The following is a 25628-nucleotide window of genomic DNA, read 5'->3' as shown; positions in this document are numbered from 1 at the left end:
CCCAAGTCCTTTCCACCTTATTGTTCTGCTACCCTCAGCACACAGCTTCTACCTCAGATTCCAAGACAGCTGCTCAAGTACCAGCCATCATGTCTTCTCCCAGCAACAAGGAAGAGGATGAACACTCACTCACTCCCACTGGGAACATTTCTTCCCACATGACACTTCTATTTGCATACTATTGACCATAACATGGTCACTTGGCTATACTAGACTGCATGGAATAATAGGAAACAAAGTTTTATTTAGGACAAGCACACATCCAGGTAAAATTTGCTGGTTGGAAGTAGTTACAAATAAAGAATATAAGAATAAATATTCAAAGACATGTATCAATCTCTGCTGGGGATAGGGAATGAGGTATAACATCTCAGCCCAAGAGGAACACCCATCCTAAAGGCCTCAGGGCAACTAGCTTGAGCATTTGCTGGGTACAGAAAACTTTAGTGCTTAGAGAACCCACCAGCTGTTTTTCTCACATTCCATGGAGTCTTCTAACCTTGTTTCCATTCTCCTCTCTGAGAAAGAGGAGATTGCACGAAAACTGCTTGCACATCTGTGAGGGAACTTTTTGATTTCCTTCCCCTTCACACTAGCTGGAGAAAGCTTCTCTTGTTCAATGAGAAAGAGTTCAAATCATTTCATATTTTGGATGGAATTTTCTAAGAATAAAATCACTTTGATTTGATTAAGAGACATGCCTGGTGTAGCTATTTATGCTCCTTCAGATGATGTTGGCAGGCTGTGGGCAGGCGAGGAAAAGGAAGAAGGGATTACTGTCTGTGGTGAGACACCACGGCATTTGCCAGGAGAAAAGGGCCAGGCACGCCAGAAATCCAGCTTCTGGGAAACCACCCAAAGACTGGCTGCCCGCTCATGCCTGCTGTTCGGAGGAAACAGCCTCTCTTTTTAAAGAACTTCCGTCCTTTTGTTCTTACAAATTCTTCAGTAAATACATATTCTCAAGAGGGGATAAAAAAGGAACAACCAAATGTCAAATCTCATCCCAGATTCAAGGGGTAGAGATAAGGGAGGAAATCAGGGTCAAGTGCTGTTTTGTTCAAACACAAAAATCCAAGTGCTGAGGGGGTGGTGCCAGAATCAGAGATGAAGGGCAGAGACGCTGCATGACATCTCCCGGTCCATGGACCTCACTCTTCGCCTGATGTTTGGGTTCATGATGTTAAATCAGTTTTCATAATTTCAAAATTAATCCTTGTTCATTTCAGATAATATGGAAACTAACGTAATACAAAAAATAAATAAGAAACAAGAATCCCCTATCAAGGGAGGTTCTCATTACACTACCCTTTACAAGGCCTCTCTGACCACCGAGTAATCCTTTCCGTTATTTTTCAGGTGGGATTTGCAGACTGCGATTCCCTCCTGCCTTTAAGCAGATATTTTAAGGTCTACATGAGTGCCGTATGTAATCCCTGAAACTCCACTAAATGTAAGGGATGGTTCTGGCAATCTGAGTAGTCTAAAATAATATAGATAGGCCCTCTCCTGTTATTAAAATCACATATATGCTGAGAAAATACAACAAACTGTTTAACAAAAAAGTGAACTCAAAAGAAAGAACAGGAATTGGTAGACTGTGGTCATAAAAAGAGAAATAAAGTTAGCAGGATTAGCCAGAGCTGATGCTGTAAGAGTTTTGCAGGGTTTTAGACCAAGATGGGTGTTGCAGATGTTGAGAACTAGGGTTCTGCTATTCAGGGAGATACACGAGATATGATTTTAGGTTCACGAAAGCAGAGACCTTGCATAAATTCCAGATTCCTGAGGAGTTGTCCCTTCCATGAAAACTCTACTCACTGGTCTGGGAAAGAATAAGGATGTTTGACTCTGTCCAGGGCATTGGCTGTGGACAAAAGGAACCAGCGAGAAGCTGAGACCTAGGCCTGAGCTATTAAGCTCATAAATAAACATAAAAAAATTAATATAGTACCACTAAAAACCCCATGCTCCTCTAGAAGCAATTATGAAATTCCCCCCTCATGGAGGGGGAGGGTAACTGGTTTAAAAATACAAAAAATAAGCTCGGGTGATGGAGTTGCCAGGTGCAATGAATATAGAACTAGTGCCTCAAGAATTGGAAATATAATAACAGTGACAACAACAAAAAGCTGTTAAGTAAATACGTTTAAAGTGATAAAGGAAATTAAAGTAGAAACATTCATGTTTAATTTAAAAAATAAATAATCTGAGAAAGAACAAGCAAATTTCAAAATGTCCAAAATAAAGCTTTGATTAATAGTTACTTAAGTTTAAACAGAATAAATTTAATCCAAATTAGACATAATTGAAATAACATTTCAATATGAAAGATCTTTCAAGATCCGATGAAATCTTTATGAATGTAGGAAAGATAGAAATGAAAAATCAGTAGCAAAGAGAGAGATAATTGGAGATTAAGAAAGTCCAACGTACATCTCAGAGGAGTTCAAAGGGGGAGAATGCAAAGAATGCGTGAGGCTCATGTTTGATGAAACTTGAATGAGAAGCTTTGTAGCATTAAATAAAGGTATGAATCTCCGGCTTGATCAATGACAAGCTCTTGACAAGATAAATACAAAGAAATTCTAGTTTTACTATGGAGAAAAAATAAAAAACAAAACAAAACTGCAGAACGTCAAAGATAAACAACCAAAAAATGTATACATTAATTCCAGAAACAACAAATATTCTGTCAGTGGGCTTTTCATCAACAGCAACAAATGACAGAAAACAATAAAATAATATCTTCAAAGTTCTGAGGAAAGTAACTGTCAATTCAGAATTCTAGAGCTAGATATATTATCATTCAAAAGTGAGAGCAACATAAAGAGATTTTTGGATCAATTCTCATAGACTCTTACTCAAAAATGCTATATTAAAAATGCATATCAGAATAAAGGGATTCGAAAGCAGAAAGAAAGCATGGAAAGCAATAAGCACAGGTATACAAGTAGAATTGATAAATCTACGGATTTTTTAAAAAATTGTTTTGTATTAGGGTATCCTGCTTTCTTCCTCTCTCTCTCTAGTGGAAGGAACTACAAATTTATCTCTTTTTTGGGAACAACATTTGAATCTTGCTTTGGATTTGTTGGCCTAGAAGCATTTTTTGTATGTTTATTCGTATGCTTGTTTTTCAGACAATTATACCTTTTTAAAAGCTCGTTATCCCACAATAGATAACATAAATTTAAATAAGCATTAATTGTAAGAATAAAAGTAATGAGGATGATACTGTGGATTGGTTTAAAAACAATTTGGAACTTATATAGTAGATTGTATTACAAGGGAGGACAATAAAAGTATTGATTACTGTTGGACTTGGTAGGAATGACTATTATAGTTGAAGGGAGCCATGAAATGATTACAATGAATGATTGACTTCCAAACAAGAAAAGGGAAATAGATTTAGATAAAATTCAGCCTTTCTAGGAGAAGGTAGAAAAGGAGGAAAAAGCAACAAAAACATTAAATATAAAATGAAAAATAAGACGTAGAAACAATCCCAAAGACCTGCCTCATCACAGTAAATCTTGATTCTACAGATTTAATTTTTTAAAATATGTTTACTATATTCATATATAACCATAATTTTTTAATTTAACAGATAGTGATTAAATGCCCATCAATAACAGCTATTGATTAAATACCCATCTATATCCATTCACAAAGCATGGAATTAACATTTTAGTAGGATAAAATGGTAAACAAATAAATAAATACATACATACATAATACCAAATGTAAATAAGTCTTTGGTGGGTTGAATAGTGTTCAAAATTCACATCTATCCAGAGCCTCATAATGTGACTTTATTTGGAAATAGGGTCTTTGCAGATATAATTAGTTAAGTTAAGATGAGGTCATACTGAATTAGGATGAGTCCTAAATCTAATGACTTGTGTCCTTACAGGAACAGGAGAAGGTACACACACACACAGGGAAGAAAGCCGTGTGAAGATGGAAACAGAGACTGGAGTCATGTATTAATAAGCCAAGGAACACCAAGACTTGCCACAACCACCTGCAGCTAGGAAGAGGAGGCAAGAAAGGATTCTTCCTTAGAGGTTTCAGAGGTTCTAACATCACCTTGATTTCAGACTTATAGCCTCCACAATTGTGAGGGAATAAATTTCTGTTGTTTTAAGCCACCCAGTTGTGTTACTTTGTTACAGCAGTTCTAAGAAATACATACAAAATATTTTTGAAAAATAAAGCTGGGTAAATGTGTAGTGGGTGATTATGTGGCAGGGGTCCTATGTTAGAGAGGAATGCCAAGAATGGTCTATCAGAGGAATTAGAACATGGGCGGAGAGCTGAATTATACAAGGGAGTGAGCCCTGAGAAGAACTGAGGGAAGGATGTTCACATAAGAGAACAAAGCAAGTGTAAACATCCTGGAGACAAAAACATTCTTGGCATGTTCTTTCAGCAATATGGAGTCCAGTGTAGTTGAGCAGACAGGGCAAGAGGAGAACTTGCAGGAAACAAAGTTTGAGACATGGCCAGGGGCCTAATGTGTTGGGACTTGTAACCCATGGTAAGGAGTTTGGCTTTCGTTGTATGTGTGGTTGGAAGTTCTGAAAGAGCTTTAATGTGGGGTGTGTACTTAGCATTCTTAATAAGGAGTTAAGGACCTAGCAAAAATGGAATCAGCATATAAGAGTTTTAAATAAAGGAATAGAAGAGTATACATCAGAAGAATATTAGTCAAAAGAAAATTGGCATAGGCACCTTAATATTTATCAAAATAAGCAAAATAATTAAAAGGAACTAGTGAAATCATGATAAAGGAACAATTCACCAAGGGCATAAAACAATTGTAAACTTCTATGCACCAAACAATTTAGCCTCAAAATATATTTGAAGAAAGAGAAAGAGGAGAAGGAAAAAAAGGGAACAATGACAAAAATAACAAATATATGTAACAGGAGAGTTAGAAACATTTCTCTCAAAAACTGATAGATCAACAAGATAAAAGTAAACAGGAATACAGATTTTGACCATGCAAATTAGCATATTTGACTTTGAGCATACATATGTATAGAATTTAGTTAATTGATATACCCCTATACCCAATAGATAATATACTTTCTTTACAAACATATCTGGGATATTTATAGAAGTCAGCCATGCAGTAAAATTGGGATCATATAACACATATTCTCTGAATACCATGTAATAAAATTAGAAGAAAAAAATAAAGGCAGGGGATATTGTTTGGTCTCATTCTCTGAGTAATAGTAATAGTAATGTCTTAAATATACAATAAGTGCCAGTATTTATCTAAGTGTCTTATGTGTATCAATTCATGATAACCCCAATAGTGCATCCATTTCAAAATAGAGAAACTGAAAAATAGGAAGTTTAAATAACATATCAAGGGCACATGACATGGTTGGATGGGAATCTTTTGACTTATTCTGGGGTCTTTTATCAATTTACCCAATGTATATTAAATCCCAACAATGGGCTGGGCTCATGTTCATCTTTATACTGAAAAGATACAGGTAGAGTGATTATCACCAAAACCTCTGGAGCTAGATTGCTTGAATCTGAGTATGAATTTAGACATCAAATGAGTAATTTGTTTCCTCATCTGTAAAATGGGTTTAATAATAATACTTGCCTCAAGTTTATCGTGGAAAGTTAAATGAATAAGTATATGTAATACATTTTAAGCCATGTGGGACCCAAGATAATTACCTACTAGGTGTTAACCTTTATTATGATAAATGCCCATGGCCCCACCCCAGGTTCCATGATCCACCTTATTTCACTGTACCTGGGGCAATTTTTAAATTTCCATTCATTTCAACTGCTGTCTGTGTATTGATGATTCCCGTCTTCCCCCAGACACCCTTGCTAAGGACCATAAACTTCTTCACACTCTCACCACCCACCCGTAACTGACCTCTCAGTCTTGTCCATTCCATTCCTTGCACCATCTCTCCATTCAATATCATTTTAATTATTTGGGGTCATGGTCCCCACATCAAGGATGTTTACTGATCTGTTCTCCTTTGCTTTGTCCTCACTGCCACTAACCTCTTTGAATTGATTGTTATTCTTCACACCAACCATTTCAACATTCTTCTAACAAGGGGTGTTCCTTCAGCCTACCTATGGATAAAGTGATAAACATGACAATACAAATACTGTAGTTCTCAGTCGATCTGTTCTACTGATTTGTGCCTTTCTTTTTGCATAATATTCAATCAACACAGTTTATAAAAAGTATAAAGTCTGTTAAATTTATAATTTTGTAACTTTTTGTATAAAAAGGTCCACAAATCATAAAATAATTTGTTGACAGACTCCCCAAGGTCACAAGGTGGGGTTTATACAACCAGGTAAATGGTGAGTTTGAGATCCTTCTGAAGGGGGATGGGACGACTGTTTAAGTTCTAGAGAGCTATTCTGAGAATTATGGATTGTTTGTTTCAAATCCAAACCTCAGGGATTCTAATTTTGCTATTTGAGTTTGTTTAAGATCACATAATTTAATGTCCTAGCCTGGAGAGAAGGATTATTCAACCAGCTTCTTCTCGAACCATAATGGGAGAGTCAGTCAATGAACAAACCAAAATTTCGGATTACCTTTCCTTAGTAGTGCCCATAGGTCTGAAAACATTGAAGGGATTTTTTAAGGGAGAATAAAAAAGTAAAAGTAAAAATGTATCTCTCTACCTAGTGTTTAGAATAATGATAACCTTGAATAGCTGTGTGTTCAGAAAACATAAAATAATTATACTTATCTAATACTCACCAGGCATGTTTATCTAGAATAAACCAACGCAAAAGATTCAAATAGCGAGAATCTTCCTATGTAACACAAGCTAAGGTGATGAGAACGGAGGCTAGTCTTACGTACTACTAGGACAGAGGCAAGGTATGAAAATGGGGCTGTAGTCACTATATTGGATCTCCTACCAGGTGCCAGAAACCATACAATGCATTGCACATGAATCAGCTCTGCTAGGATTGCCACACTATCTCCATTTCACACAGGGGGAAACTGGTCTTCAGAAAAATTAAGGAACTTGACTCAGGCCACACAGCTAGTAAATCAGTTATTGTGAAAACTAAATGTAGCACTGCATATAAAGTGCTTAGGAAAATGACTAACACATAGTATGCATTCAATAATATTGGATATTATTATTATTATATACTTTGGCAGTTTGTAAGGTGTTTATGATATATGTAGTCATGAGAATTAAATCAAGTTTTAAAATAACTTCAAAAGAGAAAAATTATGGATGGATAAGCAAGGAACTCTTTTTTTTTAATTTTAGATTTTTTTTTATTTATTTCAGCATATTATGGGGGTACAGATGTTTAGGTTACGTGTGTTGCCCTTGGTCCCCCCCCCCCACCAAGTCCGTGTTTCAATTATGTCCATCCTTCATGTAGTGCACTACACGAAGCAAGGAACTCTTAACTGTTAATGAGTATCAGAGGTTTGGTGAGGAAGAAAGACAATTTAAATGTGTATCATTTTGATAGTTGAAAATTTTAGCTTATGCATGTATTAATTTTTATTTTTTAATAAACCATCATGTTCTTTACTGCTCTAGATTAAGAAAGATGTAGATTTAAGTTATAGTTCTAATGAAAAAGATAGATGTCCAGAAAAAATAAGACTTTGAATTAAAATTCAGCCTGGGGGAGGTCGTGGCCTGGGAACAGAGGTTATACAATGATTAATATTAAAGCCATTAATCATCTGCCTCTGGCTACTTCCCCCAAGTCCCACGCCATACTCAGATAGCAGGCAGACAAAAATCCTGTCTTCTAAGTTCTCAGTCTCAAAAATAAATTTGCCCGTAGATCTATTCATCTTAAAAATGGTTACTCAGACTTGCTTTGCAAATGTTTGTTCAATCTTAGTCTGATGTATATGGAGGTCTATTGAATTACTTTCTTATTTTGCTTCAAGTGTTAACTATTTCATAAAACTCAATAAATTTTTATTGAATGAGAAACTCTCACTGAGCATTTTTAAGCTATGAGGTTAAACTTTGTGTGATGGTTAATTTTATGTGTCTACTTGACTGGGCTAAGGGATATCCAGATAGCTGGTAAAACATTACTCTGGATGTGTCTGTGAGGCTGTTTCTGGAAAAAATTAACATTTGAATCAGTAGACTGAGTAAAGAAGATCACCCTAACCAAGGTGGGTGGGCATCATCTCATCTGCTGAGGGTCTGGATGAACAAAGAAGTGGAGGAAGTGAAAATTTGCTATTTGAGCTGGAATAGTCCTCTTCTCCTGTCCTTGGACATTGGTGCTCCTATTTCTCAGGCCTCTGGACTCGAAATAGGACTTGTATCATCAGCTTCCCTGGTTCTCAGGCCTTTAGACTCTGACTGAATTATACCTCCAGCTTTCTGGGGTTTTCAGCTTGCAGACAGCAGATTGTGGAACTTCTCTACCTCCATAATAACATGAACTAATGCTTATTTCATTTATATGTATGTACATATATAATTGGTTCTGTTTCCCTGGAGAACTCTAACCAATACATTCCATTATTGGTCTCAATTTAATAATATGGAATGGAAGTTTAGGGAATTCATGTGGTATATTCAAGATCCCACAGTAAGCAGAGTGGTCATGACCCAAACCCAATCTTCTGGACTTTCAAGGCCCATACTCTTAACGCTACACAATGTTACCACAATAAATTAAAGCTATCCATCTTTTTAGCTATTACCACTTTACAGTCATTAAATTTTGATATGTGTAAAAATGTTTCAAGTGTCCTAATCACCACCAAAACATCTATATATTTTCTTTACTCCTGAAACATTTGACCATTGTAAACATAGCCTGGACCACTGACCCTTCAACCCATCTAATCTTGTTCTTCATAGCATCCCAGCGTAGACATAGACTCAGACTGCCTTGAGACAGGTGTCCTTGCATCCTTCAAAGGAAGAGCTTCCAGGGTTGTATTTTACATGCTTTACATTAAAATGATGAAGAGCACTTATCTTGAAATGAGACTAATACATATGTTTCCACCTCTCTCTGTTGTAGCCTTGAAATTCAGAATTCTCACATTGAGTCTGACAGTCTGAAGCCTGGTGAGGTCCCTTTCTTTTTCTATCCCCACAAAACAGCTTAAAGCCTGGCTCTGGGCCCAAATTGTATCATATTTCCTTTCAATTGGAGTTTTGCTTTATTTCTTCCCCTTTGCTGTGAGAATGATTCCCTCCCAGAGCTGTGGAGCTTGGGTGCCATATAAATTAAAATTTAATATATGTTATTATGATCACTATTATTATCATTACTGTTATTAATAATGTTCTTTTTGGCAGCATTTGGAAGCCATTCCAGCAGTGACATTTGGCTCAAGGGATAATGGATCCTTTTATGTACAGGCTTGTAGACTTGCTGCCTGCTGTTTTCATTGCAGAGAGAGCAATTTTCTGACATCAGGAGGCCTGCAGGAGCCGGGAAACCATGAGTCTTGGTTGTATTTTCCAAAGTGAACCAAAACTCTTTGGGTGCCCATGATGGAAAGATCCTGTCTTAGTCACTACTGAAAATAATGAACGCTTGCAACTATTTATTTATTCATTCATTCATTTAATAAAAGTTTGTTGTTTATTTATGGATATCTATCTTATTACTTTTTTAAATAAAATGTGAACCAAACGCTGTCGTAAATGCTGGGGATAATATGATGAGCAAAACTGGTTACTGTCCTTGTCATCATGGAGCTAAGAGTCTCACATGAAAGAGTAAAACGCATCTGAGAGAGGCCCTGTGAAAGACAGATGCGCAGGGGTGATGGGTCTGGGATGTGCAGGTGTCAGAGATGGTGTCTCTGAGTAAATGATTGGGCTAGAATGCAAAGGAGTAGTCAGAATTAACCAAATGAAGGAAAAGAAGAATGTTCCAGAGAGACACGACACTTGTAAGCTCTCAGTGTGTGAAAATAGCTTCTAGCTCTGGTTCTATTAGCGGAGGCTGTGCCAACAGAGGCATCTGACAAGAGCTGCCACTGTGAACTGACAAGGAGAAGATGCAAAATGCACCATCTACAGATCCTACCTTGTTGATCCTACCTTGCTCATAGTATAGTGGGGAGATGATACATGGCTCAAAGTGTGTTAAGTTCCACATGTGAGAAAGAGTGTGATTAGATTTTGGAGGAGGGAGAAATCGTTCACAACTGTAAGTTGCTGGGAATGTTTCCTGAAACAGTTAGAACTTGCATAAAGACAACAATCTAGCTACCAAGATCAATGTTGGGCCTAGGCAGTACTGGACCGGGCAACACGACCAAAAGCATTCAGAGTAGCACGCATTAGGAGGCTGTGGAGTATGAAGCCAGGAAGAAAAATGACTCAAAAAGTGAGGAACATCATCCATCCAACTCATGACCTAGACAGAGAGAACCTTGCAATGTGGTGGGATAGAATCCAGGACTCCTGGGAAAGGGAGAACATTCAAAGTAGAAGGGGAAGGTGATGTTTGGAAAAACTCCCTGCTCAGCAGAAAGTAGCTCAAGCCCCTTTGCCCGGTGTTTCAGACTCAGATGTGAAAAAGGATAGAGCCAAGGAACCATGCAACCATCCTAGACAGCATTCCCCTAGCCCAGGCTCAAGGCCACGCTGCTTTTGGCAGGCAAAGCTGAGGCAAGCATCTGCATCACCTGATTTTCAGCCTAATGTTGCTTTATTGCTTTGTCTTACTTTTATTTATCTTCTTGTTTTTAATAAACACAACTTGCTTGGCCCAGAATAACTTGGCTTTTCCAACCCTGAGGGTATGAGCAATGCAGCAGCTATGGAAAGAGAAGTCTCTGAGGTCCAATATGCAAATGGCCACATTTTTCATTAGCCCGAGGGTTTTCGGAATCATAACTCCCAATAGTTAAATACCCTCCAGAAAGTAGCAGAATAGAAAATTACTTTTTGTGAGTGTGTTTAACCTAATTTACAGAGAATGAATTCTCTTAAACATTTTTAAATTTTTCTGATTCAAACTCACAGCTAAGTTACTTTGGAAGTTAAACTCAAAATTGTTCTCTCCTGTTTTCCTGGTAACTAAGAATCCTGAGAAGACCGACCTGGTATATCTTAATGCTGCTGTGTCTGCATTCAAGAAGCATTCAGCACCCTCGCTCTATTCATGTTTCCTTTGTGTAGTGAAAAGGCTTTCAAAGCCCTTTAATGTAAATTATCTCATTTATTTTATTATCACCACTCTACAGCCACAGAGATGTTTCTAATCACATTCTACAGGTGATCAGACTGAAGTTCTGTGTGACTAAGGAAACTTCCCAATGTCACAGAGCACAGAGCAGGTCTTGGGTTTAGACTCAGGTTGGTCTGATCCCAAGTCCTGTGCTCTTTCTGCTTCGTCATGAAGATTTCCTCCCAAGTTTGAGCACTGGGAACCCTACCTTCTCTTGGTAGTCATGGCCTTCTTAGGGTGTGAGAACCACGTGGAGATGGACATTCAAAGAGGTATGTCAGGAGTATCAAGTCAGACTCACTAGTGCCTTCACTCAGCATGACCAGAGAAGACCACTGTGTCTTACAAAACCTCCTGGAGCCTCAGATGACCTGTAAGGAAATTAAATTCTATAGGCTTGGTTTTGGCAATTACCATAATTTGGCTGTAGTCACTTAGTCATTCATGCAAAAAAAATATTTATTGCATGTCTTTCCTTAGACAGGAAGTTGTCTGTCAAGCCCTTGCCCCAGACTAATCTCTACCCAACTGGACCTCTAGGGGTACATTTATTACATGTAGATTTACATCTGCATATATTTTACATAAGAACATACATATTTGGATCAAGTAAACATGCATTTGGAGCCACACTCGACATGAAGTCCAGATTGATGAAGTAGTATATCACCCTCCAGGTATTTCTCTTGCTCTCGGTAAGACAGACCTCACATATGCTTCTTCCATTTGCTTTCTTCTAGCTGGGGCTCCCCAATCATTCTAAGACTCATCAAAACACATCCTTTGTGATCTCTTTTGCTATATGTATTACCAATGTGTATAAATATCAAAAGTGTAATCTTGAATGCTACTCTGTATTATAGCAAAACCCAACATAAATTAGCATACTATGACATGTGAATCCTCATCCTATGAAAAAAAAGATGAATACAGATAAGAAGGCAATACTCATTTCTGGCACTTTTGCTGAATAAGCTCTGGCAGACCCCCTCACATAAACCATCCTGAAGAGGACATATCTCTTAAAGAATTATCCTTCTCACAAAATGTAAGGAATCTTTTCAGTTATTTTTCCCATTTCAAGTAAGAAAGGGATAAAAAGAACCAGGACTAAAGTAGCACGTAGATGAAGTCAACATTATGACAGAAAGCTGGGGGGTCCCCAAATGGCAGACGCTGACAACTGCAAGCTGATTATATAAGAGCTATGGACAAATTTGAGGTGGGCACTAGAACTGAGCCAAGACTTTTAAGGGGCATTCAAGTGGCCTCTGGTTGGTTGCAACCCCCAGAAGCCACAAAAACATCTGCCCTTGTGAGGACAGTTTCCCCAGTGTTGGCTGCGTAGATTTTGACAAATTAAGATCAAACAATAATCTCAAAATCGAAGATCAACAAACACCCATGATAGCAAACCACCGGAATGTGAGTCAGCAGAAATGAGAAACAACACATTTAATTAACCAAGGATTGCAGTCGTTGGAATTGTAAGATAGAAAATATTAAATTGCTATGTATAAAATATTTAAAGCAATATAGGGCATCCTCACAGAAACAAGTAAAACAAAGCATTATCAAGAATTAAGGGGTAGATATAAAATACACTCAAACATCTAAAAATGCAATAAATCTATGGAAAATAAAAACTCAATGGGTGGTGACTTCACCATAAGTATGTGAGAGAAATTATTAGACTTACCCACCTACCATAAACAACTATATAATGCAAATAGCAATGGTAAAATAGGAAAATGCTTTTATGAACTGGATAAGAGGCAGAGCAAAACTGGGGTCCTAACAGGAAGGTAAGCACTAGCTGGGAGGCTGTTTTGACCCTCACATGTCCTGAGAACCTGTTCCTATTCATGGAATGGAGCTGTGGAGCCCAGGCAGAATGCTGAGGTCCAGCTGAGCTGATGCGGCATAGAACAATGTTCATAGATGCTGGAATTTGAGGGAAGTCTGTCAATAAAAGAGGAAATTGTGTGCAGAAGGGGCCCCAGAAGTTTGTGTGGGGGTCATTGTAGGTCTTAGCAGAAAACTGAGCTGGACGTGAACAGGAAGAGACTCAAAATGCCTATCGAACAGTGGCTGCTGCAGGGCTGAAAGGTGAAGCAATTTAGAGGTCACAGAGTGGCAGAAGACACTGGAGTTCTAGAGCAGCAGAGTGGAGAGGCTTCACTGAGCATCCTGGGCACCCAGCTGAGACTCCAGAAATGCCTCGCTTTAGGACTATGGGACATTCTCTAATAATAAGGAAAAAAAAAGATAGCTGCCTCACAAGAAATATAAAAACCAGCATGGCAAGATAGAGAGAATACAGCCAGCAACTCACCTGTCTTTCCTTTAAAGGAAGGCCACATAATCCAGACTTCTTACAACACATCACCCACAAGAGCCATCAAACAACACAATTTCTACCCTATGAGGAAGCACGAAAATGTAACAAATAATTTTTTTAAAAAAGTTAATAGGAAAAACCATGAGACAAAACAGAAGAAGAAAACAGCGGAGAAGGACTTCAAAAGATCCATAAAATAAGTGCAAAGATTTAAAAGAAAATATGGACATGATGAGTGAATATATGGAGAATCTCAACAATGAAATGAAAACTACAAAAAAATAAAATTAAAAGTCCAGAAGGAAAAAGTAAAATATCAGAAGTAGAAACTTAACTGGGCAGACTAGCAGCAGATTGGAGAGAACAGACAAAAAAGTCCATAAACTTGAAGAAAAATCAACAAAAACATTGAATCTAATGAACAAAAAGGAAAATAATTATTTTTAAAAAAATAAATAAAATGAAACACACACATAGACACATCACATCAAACTTCTGAAAAGCTAAGATGAAGAGATTATTTGCTGTGTGTATGTAGGAATACAATTGATTGCTGTGTATAAATATTGTATTCTGCAACCTTGCTGAACTCATTTAGTGGTTCTAGCTTTTGGTGGATTTTTTAGTATTTTCTATATACAAGATCATATCATCTGTGAACTGAGATAATTTTACTTCTTCCTTTTGAATCCAGATGCCTTTTATTTCTTTTTCTTGCCTAATTGCTCTGGCTAGAACCTCCAGACTGGTGAGAGTGGGTATCCTTCTTGCTCCTGATCTTAGGGGAAAAGCATGCAGTCTTTCACCATTCAGTAAGATGCTAGCTGTGGGCTTTTGTAGATGCCTTTTTTATCATGTTGAGGAAGTTCCCTTCTAGTTCTACTTCCTTAGGTAGTTCTGCAAGGCCTTTGTTTGTTTTGGTTTGGCTTGAACAATTCTTTCTCTTTATTCTCTTTGTTTTTGTTTTTTAATCTTTCCCTTCCTCCCACCCTTCCTTCTTTGTGTTAGCAGGAAAAAAAAAAAACCCATATGTTAAAAAGTTAGTAATTCTTTGGTTAACATATTCCCTACTATTAAGTTTCCTCTCTAAGGCAAGCTGGCACTGGAGACTGGATCTTGGTGAACTTCAATACGTAGATAAAAGCAGCCAAGAAAAGATGATTACAAACTTCTAGGATAAGTGCAAACTGCTCTGTGAGAAAGAGCTGATGGTCCAAACTAGGCAAGCTGAATACATCATTAAGACAAGAGGTCAGACAAGATCAGAGACTGGAAATAAAGCCATATGTTTTAGGAGCAAGACAAGTTTAGAACTGAGCCAGGGAACAAAAAGAAAGACAAGAAATAAGTAGGAGAGTTTTGGGCTGTTTCTGTGAGCCCAGCTGGAGTGATCAAAGCTCCCTAATTGGAAGCCAACTAGGTGGCTGGTGGTAGCAAACCTGGCTGCCTCAAAGGCCCAACGTCATGAGCCATAATGCAGAATGAAGCAAAGTGACCATTCTGCAAAGATAAGTGAGGTGTGAAAAGCAAGTTGCTCATTCCCAGGCCCTGTGCAGAGAGGCCTGGAGGAAGCTAAGAAAGAAGTGGAAGTGAATTCATTCTGTAAATTGTTGAGAACAGCTGTTTTGTCCTTTTAAAGTGTATTTTATTAATTGAGCTTCATAACGCATGCTACAAAAAATATGAATCCAATAGATGTGCTAAAAAGTAAATTTAGTCTATAAATCTATTAAAATTGTCTTTGTATCATAATAGAAAAACAAAAGAAATGAATGGCAGTAAAAACAAAATGCTAACATGAAAACATGAAAGAACTATTCCCCACGATGTTTAGTTAAAATGCAGTTTGCTTTGAAATCAGTTAACCTTTGGCATGGAATTTGTTGAAGGCTACATAACAGCCTGATCTTGACAGAACGGAATAGAAGATAGAAAGCCGAAGAGTCAGAGCACCAGAAGAAGGAATGAGGATTCTAAAGAAAAGGTGTAGAAGATAAATCATCTAGCATTTTGAGGTCAGAATCCAGATACAAAACAATCTCCAATATCAAAGTCAAAAGGGTGAGATTTCACAGAACAAATATAAAGTCCCCATAATGATTCCATAGCAGAAGCCCCCCTGGGTAGAGCTAGCTCAGTAGCTGTTAACATGCAAATCTTTCCATCTGAAATGCATCTGTGTGCTCTGTGCCGGTGAAAAACAGGTCCTGATTCTGGCAGCACCTGGGACAGAGCTCTGGCTCTCACCACTAGGTACCTAACCACCCTTCCTCCATTCATTCACTTATTTACTTATGAGCTATTCACCAAAAGCCTACCATGTGCCAGACACCGTTCTAGGCATTAGGAATGCAACAGTGAACAAAATGGTTGAAAATTCCTGATGATGGGGCTTATATTCTAGCAAGGGAAGAGACAAAGTGAACAAATAAATAAGTAGAATACATAATGTGTCCGATGGTGATAAATATTACAGAGAATATTTACAGAGAATATAAAGCAGGAAAGGGAGACAGAGAATGTTGGAGGGACAGTACTAGCAGGGTGGTAACCTCACTGAGAACGTGATACCAGAGCAAACACCTGAAACACATTAGGCAACAAGCCATAGTGACGTGCAGGAAAAAGTGTCAGGTTGAGCTGGGCTGGTCTCATTCTACCGAGCAACATCTTATTCAACCATGCAACCTCCATCAAACCTTAAGAGCAAGGTCCTGCTTTTCATATCAATAGATAAAAAAACATTCAAGGCTTTCCGTGAATTTTGGTTCTGTCTTCACAATTGATCAACCATACGATTCTCTGAATGCATAAATGAAGGCAGTAATATTCAGTATATGAGCTCAGATTACAAGGCCACTACATGCCTTCTTCCCTTTCCACGAGCCTCTCACATGGCCTCCTTTCTCTCAAATGCAGCTTCCCAGATATTCAAATACCAAAAGCACACTGATATTTTTATCAACATTGTTTCCTATTCCCAAAATAATCCAAAGGTGTTCCATTATCCTTAGTGGGAGAAGGATGGATGTATGAGAAAAAATGAGTAGTGTGAGCGGAAGGAAAGGTCATTAGAAGGCATCCTACTTAGGAATTTAAGGGAAAAAAATAACTTTATTACAGAAGAAGACAGCCATGCTTCTGAGTAGCCTTAAGCTTTGCTTTTCTTCTAGGTGCCCATTAGCCTCAGACTGACTGTGAGGAGAAGATGTACCAGCCCCAAATCAGCAAAGATAAGAGGCTTCCTGGCAAGAAGTGAACAAGAAAGGCAAGAAGGAACAAAGAAGGCCAGAGAAAGATTAGGAGAAAATGCTTCCCTAGCAGCAGTAAATAAATCATTTGCTAAAAAGGATGTTTGGCTAAAATGCCTCCAAGTATATATTCCCACTGGGCATCTTTGATCAGAAAGTGCAGAGCATCATGAAAAGAGCTCAGTGATGGAGACTACGATGCCTGAAGAAGCGAGAGCAGGTTGCAAGGAGGGGGCCGGGTTGCCAAAGAGTGGTTGAGGGCTCCAGTCTCACTTTGTGACTCACTAGTTTTACGTCTACAGGCTAGAAATAAGTCCCAGAGTCTCCATTTTTCCATGTGTAATACAGAGACCATAACCTCTGCTTCTCAGAGGTGCTACAGTGTTAAAACAAGTGATGCCCGGCTCATGGTTGGTACCCAGCTCACACTGGCTCTCTTCATCCTCTCTTCTGGTAATGTGTCAAAAAGAGCAAGTTCTTTTTTCAGCATGGCCCACAGTATTTTCATGAAAGACCTACCAGCTATCAAGGCTAATTAGTGACTAAAAAGGCAGCTGAAACCTTGAAACTCAGGACTTGGGACCTGAGTTTCCAGGACCTGTGCTGAGTCCTGCTGCCCGAATCTGTTAAACTGGGTCAGCTTGCTCAGAGTGCTTCTCCCTCTGTATCTCAGTTTCCCTGTCTATAAACTAGGGAAAGGGATGGCCATTTAAAAAGATTGTTGTAACTGCTAAATAGCAGATGTAAATTTGTTTTATAAACTATAAAGCTCTTTACCAAAATATTGTGTGTGTGTGCGCGTGCACACGCTTGGAGTGCTGTATAGTTCACAAAGGACATTGGCAACACTTGCAATACCTTTGTAATGTAGATACGAATATATGTCCAATTTATAGATGAGTATCAGGTTCAATATGACTAGTTATTATGGAAAAAGAATAAAAATTGCAAATAATCTCAACTGATACACATGAATTATATCAATCAGTCACTAAGCCACATGCTTTATTTGGTGGATCCATAACCAGAGAAAAGAACAGTTTGCATATAAAATTATTTGAACTTCCAAATATTGTTAATTCCATGGTCTTGCTTACCTACCCACTCTTCACCCAAAAGACAAAAACAAAATGAAGCTAAGGCTTGAGCCGTTTATACCTAAACGACATCCAGCTCTCAGCTTTACCGCAATGCTGATCCACACCTGGTCTATATAGCACATTCTGTAAACATTAGTTGAATGGATAAGGCATTCCTGACATTGAAACAATTCCACCCACAGGCCAGCTCCAGTCACTAGCCTATCAAGTATCAATTCTAGGATCTTGGACCAAACACTACAGGAAACAGACAAAATACTCAATGGTTTTCTAAGGGTGCTGAAAAAATGTTGACATCTGGGTATTCAGACAAAGTACAAATAAGTCCTTTGTCCTGTTCAAACTTTGACTCTATGACTTCATTTCTTCCCTTTTAGACATTCAGATTGTTGTTGCTAACAAAGCAGAGGGCACAGAGAACTTAAATAAAAGTTCCACTTGCTGCAACTTGCCATTGTGTCTCCTCTTTTCAAGACTTGCTCTTTCTTTTTACTTTTCTCCTCTTCCCTACCTTACACATCCCTTTTCTCACATCTGCCTTTCTATCTTCCTGTACTCCTTTTGACTCTCATCTATAAAATGGGAATGATGGCGATTTTGCCTATGGAGAATATCAGGATTTTATGAGGATTAAATTAGATAATTTGTGTGATGAGTTTACTATGATTGACACATAATAACAAGAAAAGGTCCCATCAGTATTTCCAGCACATTTAACCTCACAACAACTCTAGCAGATGAAAAGTGACTCACCCAAGGAACATGGTAAAACCTGGGTCTGTATCCAGGTCTTCTGATTCTATAGTCTGTGTTAATCGTCTTCCCAAGCTGGAAGAGAAGCCACAGAGGTGCCTGGATTTCATCTGTCCACTGAGGCAGGCAGACAAAGGAGCTGAGAGGGAATAACCTAGCATGTAAAATATGGCCCAGCCTGATGAACAAGGCACAGTACAACTATCATAAATATATTTACAGAGCAACTGATCACCAACAGCCAAGCTGAGAAACATTTCTAACTTATAGGAGGCTTGTGTACCAGGTTACACCCAAATCCAGATAGACCGGCATGTCAGGGAGGGACTTTCTCAGGCTCGAAGGTTCAGAAACACAACTCTGGAGGGAGGAAATGGCAAAAGCCATTTTGGATTGCATTCATTGGCAGGAATCAGGTCCAAAGGCTTGGGGAAAAGATCAAGGCTAAGCTCTGTCATGAAGACAGAGGCTCTCCAAGGATGAGCATCAGGAGGAAGTGGCCAGAGTCACTTGATAATAAAAAATATATGTTACCAATCAACTGCTAATTTCCAGTGTTTTATATTGTGATCTAATTTATTTCTGACAGCATCTCTTTACAGTAGGTATGATTATCCATCTCTATTTAATATCCAAAGAGACTTAGGCTCAGAGAAGTTACATAATTTCTCCCAAATTATCAGCAAGTAAATAAAAGAGCTAGAAACAAAGTCAATTTTGTTCTATGCCAAAGTAAGTGCTCTTTCCACAGCATCAGTGACTTTGTAAATTCTATTCAAGGTACTCAGAGCCTCATCTGTTTAGTCTAGAAAGTTCTGGGGGAAGATCTGTACCTTCAGATGGGGGGTTAGATGGTCACAGCCCTGGGGAAGGGCCAAAGTCAAGGGCCTCTCTGGGTCTGGAAGTCTCTTCTGAGACGACTGACCATTCTCCCTTCCATTCTGACCCCTGTACAGGCTTCTTCCCTGGAACAAGATCGATTGTGTAAACATCACTGCAAATGTGCTTTCCTTACCCCACAAAAGACCATGACCTTTGTCCTTCAGCCCATCTCCCCTCCCACCTTGACTTTCTGCCCTCCTCTTCCATGGAAGGCACGTCCCGGTCCCATGAGAGCACTTCTCTCTGAAGACACACCATTGGATTGTGTTTCATCAAACAGAATCATCCAAGCAGAGTAACAGAGTGATATGCTATCGGAGAAATATCCCTGTCATCAAGAGGGAGGCACGATTACAAGATAACTCAGTGCATATGCACGCCCTGCCCTGCATTCTCCCCGAGGCAGGCACTGCTAATACCCACTGATCCCATAGGAGAAAGCCTCCTCTGTAGTCTCAAATGGATTTCCTCAGACTCGGCTAATCACATGCAAAAAAATGGATGGGTATTTACTGAATAGATTGGCTGTGTGATCTGATGAATATGATACCAATGAGCTTCTGTGTCAAAATAAAGCAAAATATTACAAACCAAAGTCTTCATCTAGTATTTGTCGAAAGCGAGGGAGAAGGAACAGTAAGAGAAATTATCTCATTTAAGTCTCACAATAACCCCATGAACTCAATATCAGTATCCCTATTTTGCAGACAGAAACACTGAGGCACAGAGAAGTTTGTGAAACTCAGTCAAAGTCCCAAGATTTTCAGTGACAGAAAAGGATCTTAAAATAGGTCTGACATTTGTCAATTTTTTTTTCACTCTATAATTTCATCCGATAAAGTTAAAAGGAAATCATTCAATCATATTTTTGGGGGATGGAGGAATGGAGTTCCTTAGATGTTATCTAGCCTAGCTTCCACAAAAAAAGAGCTTCTACTTTATGTCTGAAGAAACAGACACGGAGAGGAGAAATGAACTGTTCAAGGTCTTAGTCCACGGCAGACCTGGGAATCAAATCACAGCATGTGCTGCCTACTATGCTGTGCTGTCCTGATCCCGTTTTCAGGACCAAGGCACCTATTTGGTATGGAATGTGGGATGCTGCTCTCTAACAGCTGAGACTCTCCCTGGAAATTACCTTTGACTGAAGGGAGCCACCTTTTCCAAAGGCAAGTGCCCTCCTTTGAAGCAGACAGCATCCAATGACTGTTAAATGAGTGGCCATGAAGTCCTGACCCCTCATCTCAAATCCTAGCTCCAGAACCTCTGCAGGATCCGCTGAACCCTGGTTACAATAACATCACAGTCCACCCTCTCCCCCTGCCTGATTCTGCTTTCTTACAGGTATTATTCTTGAGAGCACTTCTCAATAAACTTCCTACATCCAAATCTCTGGCTCAGAGTCTGTTTCTAGCAAATCCAATCTAAGACAGTCAATGCCTAGAGTGGGAGTAGGAAGCAGACTAAAGTGGGATTGGTAGTGGATCATTCACTGGCTGGCTGGCACTGACAACCCCATCTCTGGAGGTAGGTGGAGTGAGGTAACTCCTTGCACCTGTAACAGGGCAATTGTTAAAATCTCCCCAACAGAATGGGGCAGGGTGCCTGTGGGAGGGAATGCCCTGGCTGGTGCAACTTATCAGGTGTTCAGGAGTTTCCAGACATAGTATTAATAATAATTCTTAGGATTTTGGTAATTGATGGCTGCTGCTGAGGGCTATTTATTGATGCATTGGAACAAGACTGTGAACAGATGAGGATGACTGGTCACCAATTTTTAAAAGTAGGAAGGCTAGAGGACCATCTTGGCAGCATATAAAGGGATTTTCACCTCCTCTAGACACAGAACTTCATTACAAGAGTAGAAGAACTCCAGAGAAGGTTGAATTCTCAAGCACAAAAAGTCTGTTATGCCAAAGTCAAGTCCTAATTGGGAAGGGGGTAGAACTCTGAAAGTTGGGATTGGACCCTCAGTTGATGATCTTGAAAGTCTTGAATTCCTAGATTCTGTTGAGCTCTCTCAGTCTACAGAAGTGGCTCACTTCACCCTGTTAGAAGCTGGCAGCCCACCCCACTGTATTCAACAAGATGAAGGTGCCTCTGATTTGCAAAACTATGAACCCACACAAGATCTCAAGACCTATCTTCATCTCTCCTCTTGGTCAACAGACCAATAACAAGTCAAGTGACAACATAACCTTGCTGGAGAAGTGCTGGAGCACTAAAGCAGGAGAAGCACTACATGTCGAAGGAGCAAGACTGGCCAACGGATGAGAGCAAACATATGATACCGGATCCCAAAGATGCCGGGTCAAAGTGGGAAGAAGTTGGATAAGGGAAAGTTCATACGTGTGTTAAATCTTGTGATACAAGAAGTCAATAACCTGGCAAGGAAATAACACACACTACAACAGCTCTTAGGAACACAGAAATAAATGGTTAATATTAAGTGAAGTAGAGATTCCAGAACTACCGTGGCCGATGGATGGGGAAGAGAAGGATCAAGAGACTCAGTGGAGTGAGCCTGCTAGAATTTATAGACCACAAAGGGACAAAAACCCACAGCTAGCTCTTTGTTTCATGTTCCAAAGGAGGATACACCATTTACCAAAGTGACAAAAATGCACAAATGAGAGAGGCCCCACCATCACTGGGAATCTCAGTGGTGGCTGCCCTCTGTAGCCCAGGGCTGGCAGCAGGGACACCATTACAACACAAATAGTGATGAGTATGTGAGGGCTTGGATACAATAGATGCCAAGTGGAAACACTTCACCAATAGAAGCATGGTGAGTGCAATTATTGAAAGGAAAGGCTACATCAGAACAGCAACCAGGGGATCCCTACCTGCAGAGAGTTATGGAAACAGTTAAAGAATAACATAATCCTACAACTATAAGGAACTGAATTCTGCCAACAATATGATAAGTTTGGAAGCAGATTCCTCCCTACAAGTTCCATATAAGAGCCCAGCCTGTCATATGTCTTAATTCCAGCCTTGTGAGACCCTCAGCAGAGCACACAGTTGAGTCCATGAAGACTTCTAACCTATAGAACTGTGAGATAATAACTGGGTGTTGTTTTAAGACACTAGACATGTAATAATTTAATATACAGCAAAAGAAAACTAAAGCAACCATTATATCTTGCAGCGTCCCCAATTTGTAGAATACATGGGTCCAGGAACCGAAGGGTAGAAGTAGCACAGCCTCTCTTACCATCACTCTCAATGATGCAGTGTGTCTTTTGTTCCCAAAACATTAGGCTCTGTCATTCTAGAGGGTCTAGTTCCCACAGGAGAAATGCTTGCATCAGGAATGCAACAAGATACTCAATCAATTTTAAGCTATGGCTGCAGCCCAATAGCTTCAGGTTTCATGTGCCAAGAGGCCAGCAGACAAGCAGAAGAGTCACTGTCCTGATAGGGAAAATGGCCTTGATCATCCAGAAAATATAGGGCTTGTCTTACATATGGAAGCAGGGCAAAATATGCTTAGCACCTAATTGATCCACTAGGGTGCCTCTCCTTACTCCTCCTGCCCAATTGTGACGTAAATGGACAAGTACAGCATCCACATCCCCCAAAAGCATAGTAACCAGATTCTTCAGGGATGAGGGACTGGGTCATGCTGGTGTGACTCTGTTAGACCAGCAGATGTGCTAACTGAAGGTCAGGGAACCTAGAATCAGCTGCAGAGCTGGGAGACAGTGAGTGTCAATTGTAGCCTGAAGACCAGCTACAGTGGGGATTAGGAAACGATAGTTTGTCCTCTGATAACTTTCCCAAAGCAAAGAGACTAGGAATCCTGGAGGCTCTGTTCCCAGATGAGGAAACACAATATACAAAGCAGAAGGATCAGAGTGCTGCAGAAGATGGGCTTAGTGGAGGCTATGGTGCACTTTCCAAATCTCACCCCCCAACACACACACACAGACCCCTAATTAGAACCAAAACATTCATTCTTCCAGATACAAAAAATATCACTGCTGGGCTCTCACAGCTGAGTATCTCTCCAAGAATCACCTTCAGCCAAAGGGAGCTGCCTCATCTTCCTGTAGGGTAGCGCGTAACCAAAAACTGGTCCTCTCAATTCTGAACAGCTCTAAGGGCCACCCTATCTCCAGAACTCCCTGGGAATGGTTGTTGCAACTGTGTCACAGTTCAACCTCTTCTCCGCACAATCCTGCCTTCCTCGCTCCTTTAGAGAAGCTGTTCCTAAGAGCATTCCCCAAAAAACTTATCACACACCAAGTTCATACTGCCTGGAAAACCAACCTATAATGTTGTATGCTTTAATGAAAGAAGTCAGACTTTGGAAACAGGCCTGCCTATTTAAACTAACTTAAAGTAAGTTTAAACTAACTTTAGGTTCTGTAACTGTGGGGAAATTACCAAATTTGTCCCTCGAGAAATTTGAAGGGTCAGAACAAGCTATTCAAATTCATACGCAATCATATTGTCAGCTATTATTCTTGTCACTTGGCATTGTTGTCTGTCGAGGGCTGTGAAAGGCAGAAGCTCTAATGGAGTGTATACTGATCCGATAAAACTTTTCACAGTGTTAACAAAGAACCTAAAAGTCTGAGATGAGCTTGGGGTTTCACCATTTAATCTCATGAAAGTAGAAATGGGAGAGTGAAGGCAAGAATGAAGAACATGGTTTGAGATTTGTTGTTTTGATTTCAGTTGAAATCTGACATATTCTAACCAGCTTAACTTATCTCAAGTTAGCCCATCATATCTTTATAAAAACAACTTTGCGGTTTTTCAAAAGACTATGAAGTGACTGCCAAGAAGTCACCTTTGGACACAGTTACCCCGTCCTTTGGAAGGTGAGGCAGTGAGGTTGAGAGACCCAGAGCCAATGCCCCCAAGCACTGGCACACTCCTGGCGCCCTGTTACCTGAGCACTCCAGGTCACCTGCTCTTCACTCCCTTGGCTTCCCCACCCCACCTACTGGAGCATATTTTTGGAGACAGAGCAAGTTGTTTCAATGTTGCAATAATTAAAGAGCAATCACTGAGAAAAAGCAAACAAATTAAATCTGAATGCATGTGGGATGTGGTACATTAGGAGGCTGTTTCTAGTTGGCAGACAAGAGTGTATTTTTAAAGTTATAAGAATGTTTCCCCACTTGGTCCTCTCATTACCTAAAGGCCTGAGAGTTTTGCAGGAAAGGCTATATTTAGCCTCTTGAAGGAAATCCCTTGGGACTGATGCTGGCTGCAAACTTCAGATGAACTCATCAAATTAATCATGCCACACGACCATGAGATAACCACAAGTGCAAAAATACTGCTGTGCTCTAACGTCAGACTCAGCCTAAATATACGAGAGAGGTCACGCTGTCCATTGGAAAGGACAATAGCAAGAAAGTCAGGAAAGCTGGATGGAACACAGAAATCCAGAGTATAGAGTCAGGAAGACTCTGAGCTTGAAACCTGACTTTGCTCCCTGTAAAACCTTTCTTTTCTTTTTTTTTTTTTGCACTAAACCATATGATTCATCTAACGCTCATGAAATTGCCTGGTGAGAAACTGACAAAAAAAGATTCTAAACCATATTTTGTAAACTTTGTGAGTTGCATGTTATGATAGAGGAGCAACCACACTAATAATTATTTGTTAATAATATTTTTTCAGTTTATGTTGGCTTCAGTTCACTAAATATATATCCAACTATCTTTCAAACATGAAAATGAAATGCAAAAAAAAAACATTTGATAGGGGATAGAGGGAGAGAGTTGATCCTCTCGTTTACAGCACTTGAATGGATTTGAAGAGAAGGAAGAACATCCAGCTGATGTTAGTTGAAATACTAATGAATCATATTCTATGAAAAGTTCTTCGTCTAATTAAAATGGAAATGAATGTTCCAGTGTTGAGGAAAAATTACTTTCAGTTACAAGTAACCAGAGACCAATTGTCAAATTAGCATTCACACCTGGTATAAACTACCACCAGTGACTTCCATGGGACAAGTAGAGAGTCAGAGTTGCAAGAGACCAAACACCCAGGACAACCCTTCCTCTTTCTTGAGTAAGTAGTAACTTTCTCAAGGTCATGTTTATGCACACACTCCCC

This window comes from Propithecus coquereli, unplaced genomic scaffold (assembly GCF_000956105.1).
Source record: "Propithecus coquereli isolate 6110/MARCELLA unplaced genomic scaffold, Pcoq_1.0 Scaffold28, whole genome shotgun sequence".
Lineage (NCBI taxonomy): Eukaryota > Metazoa > Chordata > Mammalia > Primates > Indriidae > Propithecus > Propithecus coquereli.
The sequence above is the reverse complement of the archived record's forward strand: the minus strand, read 5'-3'. Positions refer to the sequence as shown.